Below are 17,028 nucleotides of genomic sequence, written 5' to 3' on the forward strand. Positions count from 1 at the left end.
GGGCTAAACAACCGTAGAGACCCCTTCCAACTCTCAAGACCTTGGAGTCTAACTGAGGACAATAGATGAGCACAGACTTTGAAGTGTTTATACGTTAATACTGCACTAAGGCTTTTGAGACACCCTGGATATTAATGATCTCTTCCTAACATGTCCTTAGAAGTCATCCTGTGTTTTTTCATGTAATAGCTTTAATAGATTAAAATTTCACTGACCTTTTGGGACACCTTGCATTATAATATAAATACATCCTTCCTCCTGTGGGGCTTGTTTAAAAAATGCATATACTGTCATCCCTTCCATTTTGTGACTTTCTCCATCTCAGGTTTTGATATATCGAATGTCAGCATAAGAAATTAAATGGGAATTTTGGGAGAGTCTTGCAGAAGCCTCAGATGACATGCCAAGTCCAGCAGACCTATGACCAAATACTTAACCCAAATTTTACCATAAGGTACTGTAAAAACCCCATAAAAAAAGGAAAAAAATTCAGACTTTTCTGATACAAAGGGAGGGACAAAAATTTTATGCGGATTTTCCAGAATGCCAGGGCACCGCGCTCCCCCCCCCCCCCGCCCCTGTGATGTGGAAAGGATAACTGTAATGGCACAATCAGTGACTTAGTAACTACGTAGGGGCTTCATGCAAGTAGTTCTCGGATCAATTTGATGAGCTTACTGGCCAGCCAGGCTTTATTTGGAACTTTTGAAAGCCTCTCCTTATGAACTGTGTGGACATATAAATTAACATCTTATTGAGAGGACTAAAAACATCTTTCAGTTGTCTCAATGACTGGTACTGCCCCGTAGATGAATCGGTTTGGCTGCAGTTGCCTCTGTGTGCTTCCTGGAGGATATGTTTCACTAATGGAAGCTGCCCCCAAGATGAACTGTCTAGCTGAGACTCTTAGGAAGATGGATTCTGTTGCGAGAATCCACCATTTGTTCTGATCTATAAAGAGGAGTTTTTATAAATGACTCAGCCTTTCCCCTCTTTTTTTTTCTACCTTAAATCTAGAAAGATCCCAAAAGCGTAGCAGGTGAGCTGGGGTAGGAGAGGGTCAAGGACGGTTATTGACTGTTTTAAGGCAGAGGCATATGGCAGAGTCCAAGATGTGCTCACCCACAAGACCTAAGCATGGGGCTCCTGCACGATATTGTTCTTGGACATAGTTAATGGGAGGTGGGGGGGAGCTCTCCTAGGCAGTGCTAACGTTGGAGTTTGTTTCATGGGTGATCCACGTTTGAGAGATCAGTGATCTGGCTTTCTATTATTAGAAAGGGAGTTTCCTGAGAAGAAGATCTTGAATGCAATCCCTAGTGAGAGAAAATATGCAAGAAGGGACTGAAGCCATGATATGAAGGAACAAAGGACCTAGACTTTACACTTTGCTACTATAGTGAGTAATTTAGATGATGCAAGTCCAATGGGGGTAGAGGCCACTCTAGTAGGCCTAAGTACATTTTCCTTCTGGGGAAGTCCAAGCCCAGAGACTAGTACCATAAGCCTGAATGTCTCTGTAGGTGAAAGGGAAACTTGCTGGAAAAATCAGATCAAACCATGAAATGGGAATGAATCTAGAGTATTTTCGGATCCTTGTAGAAAGTGGGATCCAGCAGAGTATAGAACTGTATTGGTTATGGGCTATCATGAGTCCTTAATTGTTTTCTGCCTAGTTTATGGATTCCTCTGAGTCATTTCTATCATCTTCATTTTCTGTGAGATAAAGTAAAAGTTATCTTATGCATAATAAATGCATTATTACATTGAATGCTTGTGTGGGATGGAGGGGGAGCATTTTATATATAAATATATGTATAAATGTGTATATATATACATATATAATTTATATTTTATATTTTTATTTTTATCCACATTTATGGATACTTCAATATGAGCTGCAGGCTATTCTCAAGAGTAAACTCTGTAAGGGCATAATGAAAAAAAGAAAGTAGTTTGGGAGAGCTAACTCAATCTGTATAAAGCCCAGAGCTTAGGTTTCTAGGCCATCAGTTATAATTAAAAACGAAGGGTTCCACCTCGTTAAAAAAGTAAAATAAGCTTGATTATGTCTTTCCCAGATATCAGTTCTTGCACATAGTGATCAGCCTAAATCTCTGCTCACTCATTTCCTAGCCCATCCTTTGCCCCACTCCTACACTAAATATTTTCAGTTGGGGTCACAACTCCAGACTTAGCTCTGTTCTAGGCTCTGGGACCAATCTAGCTCCTACCTAGTGATGAGTCCATAGATGGGGTAACTTAGCATCAAGTGGAAAGGTGGCTTAATGAATAGGCCTAGAGGCTCCCCAAGAAAGCCAAGTGACTATTAAGAGTAAGACCAATTTTCTTGAAAGCTCTGCTCTGCATTCAAATTTCTGTTAATTTATATGACACAGCCATTGAATTATAAAAAGCATATCCCCAAAGTCTTAGCATAGTTTTAAGCGGATAAATTCTATTTAAGCTTAAAACTGTACCAAGACTTTTGGGACACCCCATAGATCTATGGATCCCTAAACAGACCAGGTACTAATGCTACAGGGTGTGGCATATGCACAGAGAGGCTTCAGTAATATGTGAAGTCCACCTTGTATCCCATCATTGCAGTCCTTCTGTTAATGACCCTTGGTCCATCATTTTTTTTTCGCTCATCTTTCTGGCACCTTCTCAGAATGCCTGACTAGCAGGCTTTGACCAGGATTTTGGCTTAATCCCTCTGGACTGGAGTACTTATGTTCTCACAATTAAGGCAACCTAAAGCATCCAAAAGATGAGATGGAAATGTTGAAAAACATTTTTACACATTTGAAATTTATGGAGAAAGAATAATCAGGACTTATGCCCATCTAGATCATGATTTTACAGAATTGTATAGATGTACTAGTGAGCATTTGATGACTAATAGATTGGGTCAAATATGTTGCGACTTTATATAATAAGGCTCTTATAGCTTAATGTAATTATTTTTAAAATTGTATTTTTCTTCTTTCACACCCCTTCCCTCCTCTTTTGTTCTATTAATTAATTGTTAATATGTAAAACCATTAAGTAAGTACTGCATGGGTAAAATATATTAACTAGTTAAGAATTTTGAGTGGTTGTTAGATTTTTTCAAATTCCTTTTCTTCGATTTTATATTCATTATGTTTAATTCAATAGAGTTTTCCCATCTTCCAAATGTAGTTGTTCTTTTTTTAGAATGTTACAAGTCCCTGTTACCTTCAAAAATAAAAATAGGACCATATTAGTGACCTGTTTTTATGTTTAAATCTTAAACTATAAATTACGTTGTTAAAGCAAATCATAAATACAACAATAGAACAAGTCTGGTTTCCATTATTGTGAAATTGTTGCAATTTTTAAAAAAAATACACATGTTTTATAGATTAAAAAAAAGGACACTTTATAAACTATAAGAAAAGGTCTTCAAACTCGAGATGCCTCAGGGACCTACTGAGGGCCTTAGAAGGTCCTGATGTGATACTGATCAAATCACCCCCTCCGCTGGCCCCACTCCGGCGCATTAACGGGGTTCTTGTCTTGGTAGCCTGCCATGTACCCCAGGTCCTCCCAAGACTTAGATCCTGCCTTGTTCATGCCAGTCTTCCTAGAGACTGGAGCCTTGCCCTGAACCACAGTCTCTGTGGCTGGGATTCTATGACCTGATGCCAAACTTCCCTAATGCCAACTGCCTGCTGCCTGCCTGAATCTCCAACTACTTCCTGCCACCAAACTACCCTGATGTAATACCATCCTGCTGGGACACCTTGTCCTGCCCTCCTTTTCTTCCTCCCCAAACCCTCCCCATCCCCCAAACCCTGTTGCTTTCCATCAGACCTTGATGCTGACCTCAACTAGGTCTTACCCAGTCATCTGATACTACCCTTTCCTAACTTTCTACCCTCTTATTATAGCTTTCTCCTTCTATTGTTCACTAATAGGATTTCTGTGGATGGATTGTCTGCCCCACTACTGTTTGCCAAGCCCCAGTATGGACAATAGGCTATGTTACCTCCAACTTCTATAGGAGCCAGACCTGATTGCCATCAGCAGACAGTAGGATAGAGCAGAAAACTGGTGGTACCTCCCCAAAGCAAAACAAAACAAAGTAAAGCAAAAGAGATTGATGCCTTGTCCAGAGGATTCTTGGCAGCTAAGGATCAGGCTTCAGGTGCCCCATTGTCTCTACCTATCACTCTGACCCAGGTGATTTTCCCCCAATACTCAATTCATTAAATGAATGAGTGAATAAATAAAACATGTTTACTATGTGCTAGTCCCACTGCTAAGCTAAGGGAATACAAAGTCACAAATGATTCAATCCCTGGCCTCAAAGAGCTTATGTTCCATTGAGGGGAATAAGTATATTTGAGGGAGTGGTGGCTGGGGAAGAGGTGACCTCACAGTCCATTCACACGCCAACTCCAGAAAGAGTGAAGGTGTTGGTTTTATCGCAGTTATGGCAAGAAGTGGAGGGGGCAGGGAGTGTGCATTTGGGGGAGTGAAGGAGGCTGATGTGTAGCAAGAAGCTAGGGTGAAAGAGTGTGGTGGGTCCCAGCTGGCTAGATACAGTGAAGTATCAGCAGTCAGGATACTCCACTGGCCCAGCACCAGGGCAGGATCTGTAAAGATCCCTCAGGGCATGGTCTCAATAGGTCCATTGGAAAAAGAGACAGCCACAAGGCAGAAAATGATTTAATTAATAAACATTTATCATGAGCCTACTATGTGCAAAGCATTCTGTTGGGCTCTGCAGATACAAAGGCAATAATGAAATCTAGCCCCTGCCCTGAAGGAGTTTATGTTCTTAGAGTTTCTCTCCCTAGTCCTGTGTGGCCATAACAGGCAGTTAGTTCTTCCTTTGCCAATGGGCACTGCCCTCTTTAAGTGCCTCTGGGCCTTGTAGTTGTCACACAATTTTGCCACCTCAGTGAATGGCCTCTGCCAGCCTTGTCCTACGATGACTGAAATACTCAGCCTGGCTGCAATGCCGGGCAATTTGCTCCTTTGGTCCCCCAGGCATCCCTTGAGCCTCAGGTTGTCATGATGCTGACACGACACCTGAATGTCTAGTCAACAGCTAAGGAGGAGCAGGATAAGCTTCAAGGCAATACTTGATCTTTCTAAGGAAGTGAGAAGGAAGGCCATTGCAGGCTTAGGGGCCAGCCACTCCAAAGGTATAGACCTGGGAGGTGCAGTAATGCATGGGGGAGACATGAGTAGAGCAGTGTGACCGAATAGCAGAATATGAACAGAGGAGTCAAGTCTGAAAAGGCTAGAATGATGGGAAGAATGATATGGGCTGTGAAAGGCTTTAAAAGCCAAAAAGAGGAGTTTATATTGAATCCTAGAGTAAAAAGAGATCCACTAGAATTTGATGTGCAGGGGGATGATGTGACTGGATCTGTGCTTTAGGAAAATCAGGTTAGTGGCTGTGTGTGAGGGGGACAGATTGGAGTAAGAGACTGGGGGCAAGGAGACCCAGTGAGAGTCATTGTAATAATACAGGTAGAGGCGGTGAGGGCCCAAATGAGGGTGGAGGTTGTGTGAGCAGAGAGGAGGGTGCCCATGTAAGGGATATTGTGGAGATGGAGTCAAGGTATGATGCCTGGATATGTGGGGTGAGTAAGAGTGGAGGGACTGGAGGACTGGAAGAATGGTGGTAATGAGGCAGACACTCTACTCATGAGCCTGCCATCCTAGACGAGCCCCATTCCCTCCCTTGAACTTCCACAGCTCTCTGCCCCAGGTCCACAGAACTTCACTTGGAGACGTGTTAACTAGGGTCTGTCCCTGCAGGACTCCCATGTTCTAGAGCTCTTCCGTGCTGGACACTTGCTCAACCAGACTTCTCTCATGCCCCAGGGCTGGATTCAGTTGTCTCTTTTAACCATGGCAGACCAAACCCATCTATCCCCACGAGACCAAGGGAGCTCCGAGCTTTACTATCCCAGAAGGCCAAGAGGAAGATGAAAGAAATTGGTTCCACAGCCCAGAAAAGTTCAAGGGAAGCTCAATACCAGCTGTTCTCTGCACCTATTAATGACTCATATTTATGGGGGATGGTGGGAAGACACTGGATCTAGAAAACTTCGATATAGAAGGTGGAATTTGATGTGAATATTAAAGGAAATCATGGATTCTAAGAGTGGAGGTAAGGAAGTAGGGTACTTCACAAAGCACTTTCCTGATGTCCCTAAGATTGTGTGATCGGCAGCATGTAGCCCATGGGCTCTTCTTACCCTGAGTCCCTAGTTATCTTCCCCAGGATCCAGGGAAAACCTTTAGCTGTTTTTTTTTTATCTCCTATAAAAGAGACACTGTCATTCCCCAAGGGCTTTACTGTGATAGACTATTCCTTGTAAAAAGGAGAGTTCTCTCCCTGTTGGCCAAGCTTGTTTTGAAGACAGAAGAAATCTGGCTAAATTGGACCTGCAATCATTGAGTAGTTTTTATAACTTCTTACTCACTAAAGGCAGAGATTCTGTGCCAAACCTCTATCTGACTTAAGGTTAGAAAGTCTTTATAATCGCTGCTTAATGCCTGATAGCTAAACTGTACCCATTCAGCATCATTTTCGGGGTAACTCTTCTAACAGTGGTGTCTTGCAATGGCATAGAGTGCTAGATCTGGGGTGAGAAGATCTGAGTTCAGATCTGGCCTCAGACACTTACTAGCTATGTGACCCTGTGTCACTTAACCTCTGTTTGTCTCAGTTTCCTCAGCTATAAAATGGGGACATAACAGCACCCACTTCCCAGGGTTGGTGTGAGGATCAAGTGAGACAATGTTTGTAAAGCGCTTAGCACAGTGACACTATGTGAATGCTTTCCTCCCCCCTACCAAACTGCCAAGGGCCATCTGGATATGAGGCCCCCTGGCTTTCTCAATTCAAAGATTCGTTTTGATCTCCTTTGAAAATGAAGTGACGGGGAAAGCCAAGGGAAAAGCGATTTCTGCCCAAGGCATTTTGTGGTTGTTGTTCAGTTGTTTTTCGGTCATGTCTGACTCTTCATGACTCCATTTGGGATTTTCTTGGCAAAGATACTGGAGTGGTTTGTCATCTCCTTCTCCAGTTCATTTTATAGGTGAAGAAACTGAGTAAATACGGGCAAGTGACATGCCTAGGGTCACACAGCTACAGTTAGTAAGGGTGTCTGAAGCTGGATCTGAACTCAGGAACAAGAGTCTTCCTGACTCCAGGTCCAGCCACTGTGCCACCTTTATGTCCATTATTATTATTACAGTTAGTATTATTTCCATTTTTTAGACAAAGAAACTGAAATTCAAAGAACTCAATGGACTTAGCTACATTAAGCATCAGAGGCAATATTCAAGTCCAGGTCTTTCTGACTCAAGTCTATCCCTTTCAATTCCATGCTATGTTGACTACTGACCTCCTTGGACTTCTACAGATTTTCTGTTGACATACTCTGCCCACTAGTGATCCACCCACTTGTCCCAACTTCCTTTTATCACCGTCTGCTGGAATAGTTTCTTATCATCCGATATGCCTAGGAATCCAGTCTAGTTTCTGGGTCCCAACCAGACTGCTGTCCACTCAGCCAATCTACTCAAAAACTAGGGAGGAGGTATGAACTATTTCAATGGAATGTTGACAAAAGGTTTTCCTTACCCCTGGAATCATTTTTGCATTGCTACATTAGGTGAGTGTCAAAAAGAGTTTATGACCAAACCATATGTGTCCCTGATTCTGTGCTTACACAGCCATAAATACATTAATAAGTCATATGAAGCAAATGATAGCCCACTCTGGCAGTGCTGAGAGGGAGGCGGCATGGTGTCAGGGAGGGTGTATTATGTTAGGAGTCAGAGGATGTAGGTTCTGGTCCCAGCTCTGCACTTACTGGCTGTGAGCCTTGAATGAGTCAATATCCTTCTCTGAGCCTCCACATCCTCATTTGTAAAATGAGGCTGATAATCCCGACCCCACTTACCTCACAGCTTTGTTGCAAGGAGCAAATGTAAATAAAAGGCTCTGAATGTTATCAAGGGCTAAAAAGCCAGGGACCATTGTTGTTACATGTCTAAGTAAGAAGGCTATGAAAGTGTTCCCTTACATATGAATCCAAATGGGATTTTTCCTCTCCACAGGATTCTTCTGAGTCAATATTGTTTCTGCTGCTTTTACCATATAAAAACAAGTAATAAATTCTTTCTTCGGGGGAAGAAAGTTATCTACAGCAGAAAACTGACAGCCACGGGACCTCTGAGTGCCATGCTGGTCTCCTTTTTAAAGGCTATGCAGTTCTTGGCCTTGCCAAAGCTGATAACAGAGGAGCCTATGGGAATCAGTTATGATGTGATGCTTACTCATTGGCCTGAAGTCACTAATTTTTCATCCTCGGTACTGAGCAACCAGTTGATGTCAATAACTTTCAGTGACTGCTTCTTTCACCTATGAACTAGCCAGCAGAGATAAAAGGTTCCTGGAATCATTCAAATTTCCTTTTCATCATTTAAATGAATAATTTTTAAACTCTTCAAAGCTACTGACCGGCTATTTGGAGGTTGGGCACTTCGAGCTCCAATTGGGAATGACAGAGGCAGTGTGGTATTATGGGAAAAGTGTTGGATCTGAGAGGCGGGTTGAAATCCTACGTCTAATGCTGACTTGGTTGTATGGCATTGGATAAGTAATTTTACCTCTATTAACCTCAATTTTTTGCGTCTGTAAGATGGGCACAACAATATTGGCAGTATCTACTTCATAAGGTTGTTTTTCTTTTTAATGATGTAGATAGATCACAAACCCAAACATGCCTCTTTATATTGTATGAGTCTTGTCCGTGTCTGCCTTTAAATTTGCCACTGGGAATCCACCCAACAAACTGGGGGCTATCCTCAAGTTCCCCTAAGATTGTGTAGATGCCAATGGCATATGCAGATTGTCTGCTAGCTATCTCTCACCCTCACTATAGGATGGGAACTTTTTCTTTCTGGTCATACATGTCTTTGATGGCTTCCTATATACAAGCTCTTCTCCACTAACTTATTTGTAATGTGTCTGAACCTGTTCATATCATGCACCTCTTCATTGCCCTTTGGGTGATCTTTTACTCTTCAGAAACTGCAGTGCTCTATGACTTAGACATTTAACATCATTGGAAGAACTTTGGAGGTAAGAATATAACCCTAGTTTCTAGCGAAGCCTGGGGCATTTTTGTGTGATACTCTCCTAATTGGTGGAGAAAATGCAGACACAAGAGTAAAAGCTGTGTGACTCCATGAGGGGAAGAGTTGGTGCAAGTGCTTTGAAGAGGACAGACATTCTTTTATTCCTTGGGCACCACCACTGTGGGTGATACATGAGGGCTTCTAGAATGTGTGATGATGCCAATAACCAATATCATTTCTCTAAGGTAGTGTCTGAGGTCTTCCATCATATAGGAACCCTCCTAGATGTTTCTCTGAATGGTCAGGAGTTGGTGAGCTAGATCTCAGAGTTGTATCTCAAGCACATCCCAGATCCCACGTACACAAAGGAGAACATACCTATTCTCTTGCTGAGTTTCAGCTTCAACCTATACTTCCTCTCTGTTGGCACTGCAGAATCCCCCCAAGTCAAATATGGCAGGATCCAATCCAAAGACTGAATGGTCAGGGTTCCTATGATGTTCACCGACCCCTCTTATCTCTATTCTCCTATGAGATGCAGCATAATTTGTATGAATGGTCATAGCATGGGGGTATTGAGGTCCAGCTTGCAGTATTCGGCTAAAATTTTGAAAAGACTAAAATTAGTTCTGATTAGTGGTGATACTTCAGAGACATTCCAAAGTCACAGTGTCCACTTTCCCATTGGCACCAACACATTCTTTGGGTAATCTCAAGCTCTCCTTGATGTTATCCAAAATATGAATAGCCTTTAATCACTCAGATCACCAAATCTAAGCCCTATCATAGGTTTAAAAGTGTTTTCTCAAATATCTGTCATAAAAATTGAGAAATTATGTTAACTTGAGATCCACTGTCCAAGACAGCATTACAATTCACATTCCCAGTTTTTACCATCACCTCTGCAAGAGTCTGGGTAAAATAGACCCATAAGGAATTGATGATGAGGTTAGTTTAGGCAATCCACATGGACATGTATATAGCAGTGGACAACACACAGCTTGTAAGAAGATGTGCTTTTATTTCCAGTGCAGGCTCAAGGCTATTGAAAAAGCTTTGCAATTTCTCAAAGGTAATACAATCCATGTTCCTCCCTCTAACTATCCACACAGAAAAAGCCACATGGGTGACAAATACTTCTTATCTACACTATGATATGCAATTCTATGGAGTTCATCTGTAGGTATATATTAAAATAATAAACACACATACTTTACACACATAGGCAATATGTATACATTATGATGTAGTGGATAGACAACTGGCCGTGAAGCCAGGAAAACTTGAATTCAAGTCCCACTTTTGACCCCTACTGGATGTGTAACCCTGGGTAAGTTATTACATTTCATAATAGTTTAGGCAGCTCCCTGAGACCATAAGTCATAGAGAAGGTGCAGATATGCATTGCTACAGGGGGTTTTCCTCACCTATCAACCAATGAAATCACAGGTCTACCCCTGTCTCTCTATATGCGCACACACACACACACACACACACACACACACACACACACACACACATATTTTCAGTAGACATTGCAAAATAGATAATGAATGGGGTGCAGAAATTGAAAAGGAGAAGAGTGCAAAAGCATTGGGAGTTATTACTATTTCCACCTAGGGCAGAGACATTGTCCAAGGGATTGCAGATGAGATTGCGAGCTAGGCAGCCTCTAAGGTCACTTCCAAATCCTATGATTGTATCACCTTAGTGACCAATGCTCATTAGTATCAACTCTGAGGTGGTGCATCTTCTTTGGGCAAGATATGAGAATTGGGCGCCCATGTTCTTATCTGCTCTCTGGCTCACCACGCTCACCATCTGCCACCCGGAGAACTGCTCTCCTTATTTTTGGACACCGTGCCACCATCACAGACACAGCACAAGGAGATGCAGACCTCAACCACAGCTTGTGTTTTGCAAGCCTTCAGATTACCCTGGGACTGAAACCATTTTGATTCATTCCTCCTTGGGGGGTGGGGGTGGGGGAATGGGGACTTCTGAGTATGCTGCTTTTGAAAAATGTGGGGAGCTTGCTGTGTGTGCAATATCTGGCTCCACTCACCACCTCCACTCCCCCCCAAACACCCTGTGATTGTAACAAGCTCAGCAAAAATATTTCTGTGCATTTGTTTTATTGATGAAAATACTTTTTGGCCAAGTCTAAGCAATTCTACAACAGTGATCCGCACTGGAGAGCCTGCCATAATTAAAAGTTTGCAGTGAGCTCACAGAGCTGAACGAGCTCTTTATTTTTGTAACAGGAAATTCTTCAGGATTTTGAAAACTTGGAAGGAATCCTGACCAAAAAGTAGTACCAAATCTTTAACAGAGATTTTATTTCCTCTCAGAAATGCAAGACAATTAAAAAAAAAAAAGATATAACATTTCCTGGAGCTAGCTAGCTATATATGAAAAATTGGAGAGATAAAAAAAAAAGTTTTTCTGTTAAAAAGAAAATAACAAAATCTATAGGAAAGGTGGTTGTAAAAAATCAGTTTCTTGTTTTTGGTCTCCTACAGCATGCCTTTCCTGATCTTCTCACCTCCTTCAGTTTTTAATGATCACCTCTTCCCCATCCTTACCCTCATCTCCATAAATGACTTTTTGCATAGATGTTTTCCCCAAGTAGAGTGTAAGCTACTTGAGAGCACAGATTATTTCATTATTGTCTTTGTATCTTCAATGCCAGACATCTAAATGATGTTTTTTTTTCAGACACTTCTCTTTAATAGGAGAAGGTAGGTAGCACAGCCCAGTGTTAAAACAGATTGAGCAATGAAATGTAATACACTGCTTCAGACATAGATCCATTCTACAACAAATCATGAACACTGGGAGGGGGTTGCAATTAGAATAAACATTCAAAAATAAAATTGTGCCAGATCCAAGACTTTCTATTACATTTAAGTTTCCATACATTCATAAGAGGGCTTCTAATCTAATCCTCTTATTTTACAGATGAGTCAGTTGTGGCCAAGAACTTAAGAGACTTATGCAAGTACACACAGGTAGCAAAGTGGAAGAGTTGAGATTCCAACCTAGCATCTCTCCGACTCCAAATCCAGTGTTTTTTCTACCTTGCTGTCCCTGTGGGGAGAGACACTTTCTCGGTGTTAGAATGGTTTATCTTTAATGTTTTAAAGGATCAGAATTGTTCATGAGATCAAAGCTCAAATCTCACCTTCTGAAAGAGTCTTTCCCTCACACCCAGTGTCTTTCCTCTAAGATTCTCTTTCGTTTACACTGTTTGTATGTATTTTGTTTGTATGGAGTTGTTTGCGTGTTATGTTGTATATATGTATATATATATGTGTGTGTGTGTGTGTGTGTGAACACTTGACGCAAAGCCTGGAGCATAGTAAGCACATAAATGCTTGTTGAATATTTGACAAAGCAAATTTTAGCATATAGGTCACAGTCTTAGTACTAAACCTTTTAGGAACTTAAGAGTGAACAGTTAGGGCCTCATTGCTTCCACCTCAGCACCGAGCAGCAACATCCTTCCTCCTTCCCATTTCTGGATCCTTTTTAAATTAATTTATTTATTTTTAGTTTTCAACGTTCACTTCCGTAAGATTTTGAGTTTTAAATTTTCTCCCCTTCCTCCTCCTCCCCCCTCCCCAAGACGGCGTGCGATCTGACGTTTAAATGATTGTTGAGTGGAGAGAGAGAATTAATCTGTATGAAACGATATTGGACACACCAATAAAGGCATATCTGTTTTGCCTAGAAAATCATGGTGTTCCACGGTATTTCTCACATGTCAAGGTTCGCATATTGGTCTCCCTGACACATTGACAGAGCCATGATTTCCTCACGTATACTTTTAAAATAACGTGCTAATATATAAGTCTCATGCTATTGCTATGAGACCAATCATTAGTAGGGGATACAAGCACTAAGTTTCATTTTTGGTCAGCTGGGCCCTCACTATGGCAAGGCAATCCTTTTACACTTCACCAGTTAGGTGGCATAGCACAAGAGTGCAGGGCCCTGAGTCAGGATAACCCATGTTCCTGAGCTTAAATCTGGCCTCAGACACTCATTAGCTGTGCGGCCCTGGGCATGTCACTTCACCCTGTTTGCCTCAGTTTCCTCATCTGTAAAATGAGCTGGAGAAGGAAACGGCCAGTATCTTTGCCAAGAAAACCCCAAATGGGATCACGAAGCGTCAGTCATGAGTGGAAACAAATCAACAACAACAACAAATTAACTCCCTATCCTACTCACCACAGGTCTTCTTTTCCAAATTACTTCTCAAACTTTCTGTGGCTCTCCTTTCCCCCACCCTCTCAGCTGAGAACCTCACCTTGTATTTTACTGAAAATACCGAGGCCATTCCTTGGGATCTCCCTCTTCTCTGTCTTTTCATCATCTCCTACCACTCAGACGCTTTCTTTCAATATCTCTTCCTTCAACCCTGTCTCACGTGGATTGATGGCCTTTCTCCTTGCCACAGTAAACTTGGTAAACCATGTGTGTACGTGATACCATTCCATTTCCACATGTTATGGACATTATGCATGGGATATTGAACACGTGGTACTAGGAGCCCACTGATGCCAGGAAACACTAGGGGTAAATAGCAATGCCAAAAGGGGGCCCTTACACATATCCAGTACCAATGCCCTCCCCTCTCCACTAGTACACTCATTTTCTTAATGTTCTCTCTGGGTTTGAGTGCGTTCAAACAAGCATAAAGATACTCAAGATCAGCCAGCATGCAGAAAGTTTCCTCCCTGGTTGACTCACCACCATCCCAGTTCAAACTGACAATAATCTCTTCTCCCTTTGGGTTAGCTTCCCTTCTCTCAATCCCAAACCACATACGTATAACCTTGAACACAAATCATGTGGCAGTTAATGGAGATGTACTTTAATAACAGTATCGAATAGCACAGAAACACAGATAAGCTTTAAAACAAGTTATGGCTGACTACAATACATTTTGCAGCCCAAGGGTCAGGTCTTTCTCTTTTTCCTATTCTCCATCCTTCCTCTCCCACCTTGAGCAGCACTCCTAAAGGAGAAATGAGCTATGGGCTAGACTTCGCTCTCACCAGACACCACAGATACAAGTTCTCGGTCAGCTCTCTGCTCCTTGGCCTAAACAACTTCTCGACTTCCTTATCAGTGTCTCCCTGATCTGGTCAGCACCTTGTTTCCATTCCCAGGCATACTTTCTCCGCACTCCGCTTTCATGGAATGAAAGCTCCCTACCAGACTTGGCAAGAGAAATGTGGACCCAAACACAGCCATAATTTCTGTTTCCAACCCTCTTATGGCTTCACCCTAGAAACAAGTGTTGTCTGGGTAAAAAAAAAAAAAGCCCCAAGAATATAGAGGAAGTGTGGGTAATGCCCCCCCCCATGCAATATCTTTGTGGGAGGAGCAATGTAGTGGGAGACCCAGGCTACACTTGACTTTGCTAGTGGGAGTGAGGAAGTGTGGGTTCTGGATGAGCTGATCTTAAAGCCATGCTGAAAAGAGGCAGAGCATTCATGAGTGTGTTAGAGGAACACTCCAAACTTGATACCCAAGTTATCCTAGGCTCTCATCCTCTCCAAGAGTATACTTCAGTCAACCCTCCCCACCCCATTCCTATGACAGACTGTTCTGCATGTGGAAGAGGGCCAGATGTTTTACAGAGAAGGGCAGGGTCACCAACAGACCCATCTAGTTAGTTTCCTACCTCTAAATCACAGGCAAATAGATATCAATTAACTAGGAAACCAAAAAAATTCGTGCAGCAAGAAAAATTCCAGATGTAGTAGGTGGGAGAATCCAGAAGAGGGTCAGGTTTTCAGACAGAGGATCCCAAGCAAAAGAAGGAGACATGTCTAAAGTAGAGATAAACCTGTCACCAAAAAGGGAAGGTCCAGAAAACCAGACTGGATCACAGCATACGCTCATAACTCTGAAGTCGTAGTTCTTAGTTCTAGTTATCCCTGGGATGTCAGCCCTAAAGCTCCCCACTTAACATTTTAGGTTATAACCAAAATGGATAATGCTGAAACTCAAGTTGGCAAATGACTGTTGGGCTCTCTAGCTGGTGATAGATCCTGCTCATCTGTTGAGTTGTGTGTTTATTAGCATAACAAGAGTGCCCTGGCCCTGTCTCCCAGGGCCAGGCCTACTACATCTGCCCCTCAGGGCCCCAGAGTACCTTGGAGGGTTTGCAGGAGTTTCTTCCTCAACTGCTATTGGCTTTGGCCCCCTCCCCATTAGCTGTGTTCCTCCCATTTTTAGGATGGGGACAATAGCTAACATCCAAGTTCCATTTAACCACTTAACATCAGATAGCTTTTACAAAGGAATATTTATTTCAAAGATACAGCAAGAATGAATGTATAAACATTTGCCCCATCACCTCAGGGGCATAATCTCATTTATACTGCCTCATTCTGGGGGAAGGAAGAGGAAGGGGAAGGATTAGGCTTGCAGCTTAACTCAGTTCCTGCATAGAATTGGTCCCACCAAGTTCCAATCCAAAGCTAGCACCACTTGGCCTCTTCTGGGCTAGGGGACCAGACTCTTGCTCTTCAGGGTGTTGCTGTGGGCTGACTGGTCTGAATTCCTGAGACTCATGGATCCCTGTGGTTTTTGTTCCCAGTCTAATTTGGAGACTTCATGCCTGGAACCTAGAACAAGAAAAAATGAACAGTAAGGCCAGACACCTAGACTTGTTTCTCTAGCACCATGTTGGGATAGAGGCTGGGGGAAGAAAAGGAGGGCCTAAGACCCTTCTCACCAACCACACGATCTCACTAGCTGTGAATGGAGTCATCTGTCTCTCTCAGTCCCAAATGTAGCAAAAGTCCTAGCTGGTGTTGTCTCAGGCCATCTTGAAAGCCCCAACAGTTCCAGGTACATAGCCAATGGATAAAGATTCCCCTCAAGCCTGTGTCAGGCTAACAACGAATATCTACACGTACTCCAGTCCTTATGATTCCCTCAAAAGTAGTTCCGCAGTGTCTTCAATGTGGATGATACCATCTTAGCCAGCTGATGCTGTCTGTACATGCCTCACACTGACATTATATTACAGATACCCCCCTGTTATTTAAAGGACCTCGTAAAACGATCCTCCCAACACTTCCCCCAGAAGACTGTTGCCTACATTATTGGAATTGCATGTCTGTGATTCTTCCTTCCCTTTAAATGTTATTCTTCTTCATTTTGCTTATTTCTCTTCATTGCAAAACCTTGTCCCAAGCCAATCATTCCTTTCTTCCTCAGTGGCTTGAGCCTTTCACGTGTGGCTAGACAGCACGTGAGATGCTTTTTTCATCTTTACTTAGCTGAGCAATGCAAACAGTATTTAGTCCTTTTAATGTTTCCCCATAAATCCACCTCCTCCAGCCACTTAATCATTCTTGCTGCCTTTCCCCATGCCCTCGGTTTCCCTGACTCGCTCTTAACATGATCTCCCCATGACAGAGCTCATGCTGCAGATGTGGCCTTATTGAAATCAGATGCAGACAGAACGTTGGTAGCCTCCCTTTGACCTTCCCGTGGCTGTGTGGCGATAGGCGCTCATATCTGATTGCTGCTCTGCATCTCTCAGCAGGACTTTGGAGGCTGCTCTCTTACAATGTCTTTCTGTGTTTTTCATTACGCCTGTAAGATGTGCCTGCTTGAAGCTTTCCAGACCGAAGCCTGCTGCCTTCATTCCCTCTTTCTGTCGGCTCAGAAACAGCTGGATCAGGAAAGCAGGCCTCATAAGGAGGTTCCCAGTCCTAGGCCCACAAAGACACTATCCCACAGGATGGGCTCTAAGAACAAATGTATACCCCAGATAAAAGAGAGTGTTGTACCTGCACCCTTTAAGAAGGGCACAAATTCTGGTTCAGATCCCACACCCACATCTCAAAAATACGCATG

Source organism: Phascolarctos cinereus, unplaced genomic scaffold (assembly GCF_003287225.1).
Source record: "Phascolarctos cinereus isolate Bilbo 61053 unplaced genomic scaffold, phaCin_HiC Scaffold_3;HRSCAF=262, whole genome shotgun sequence".
Classification (NCBI taxonomy): domain Eukaryota; kingdom Metazoa; phylum Chordata; class Mammalia; order Diprotodontia; family Phascolarctidae; genus Phascolarctos; species Phascolarctos cinereus.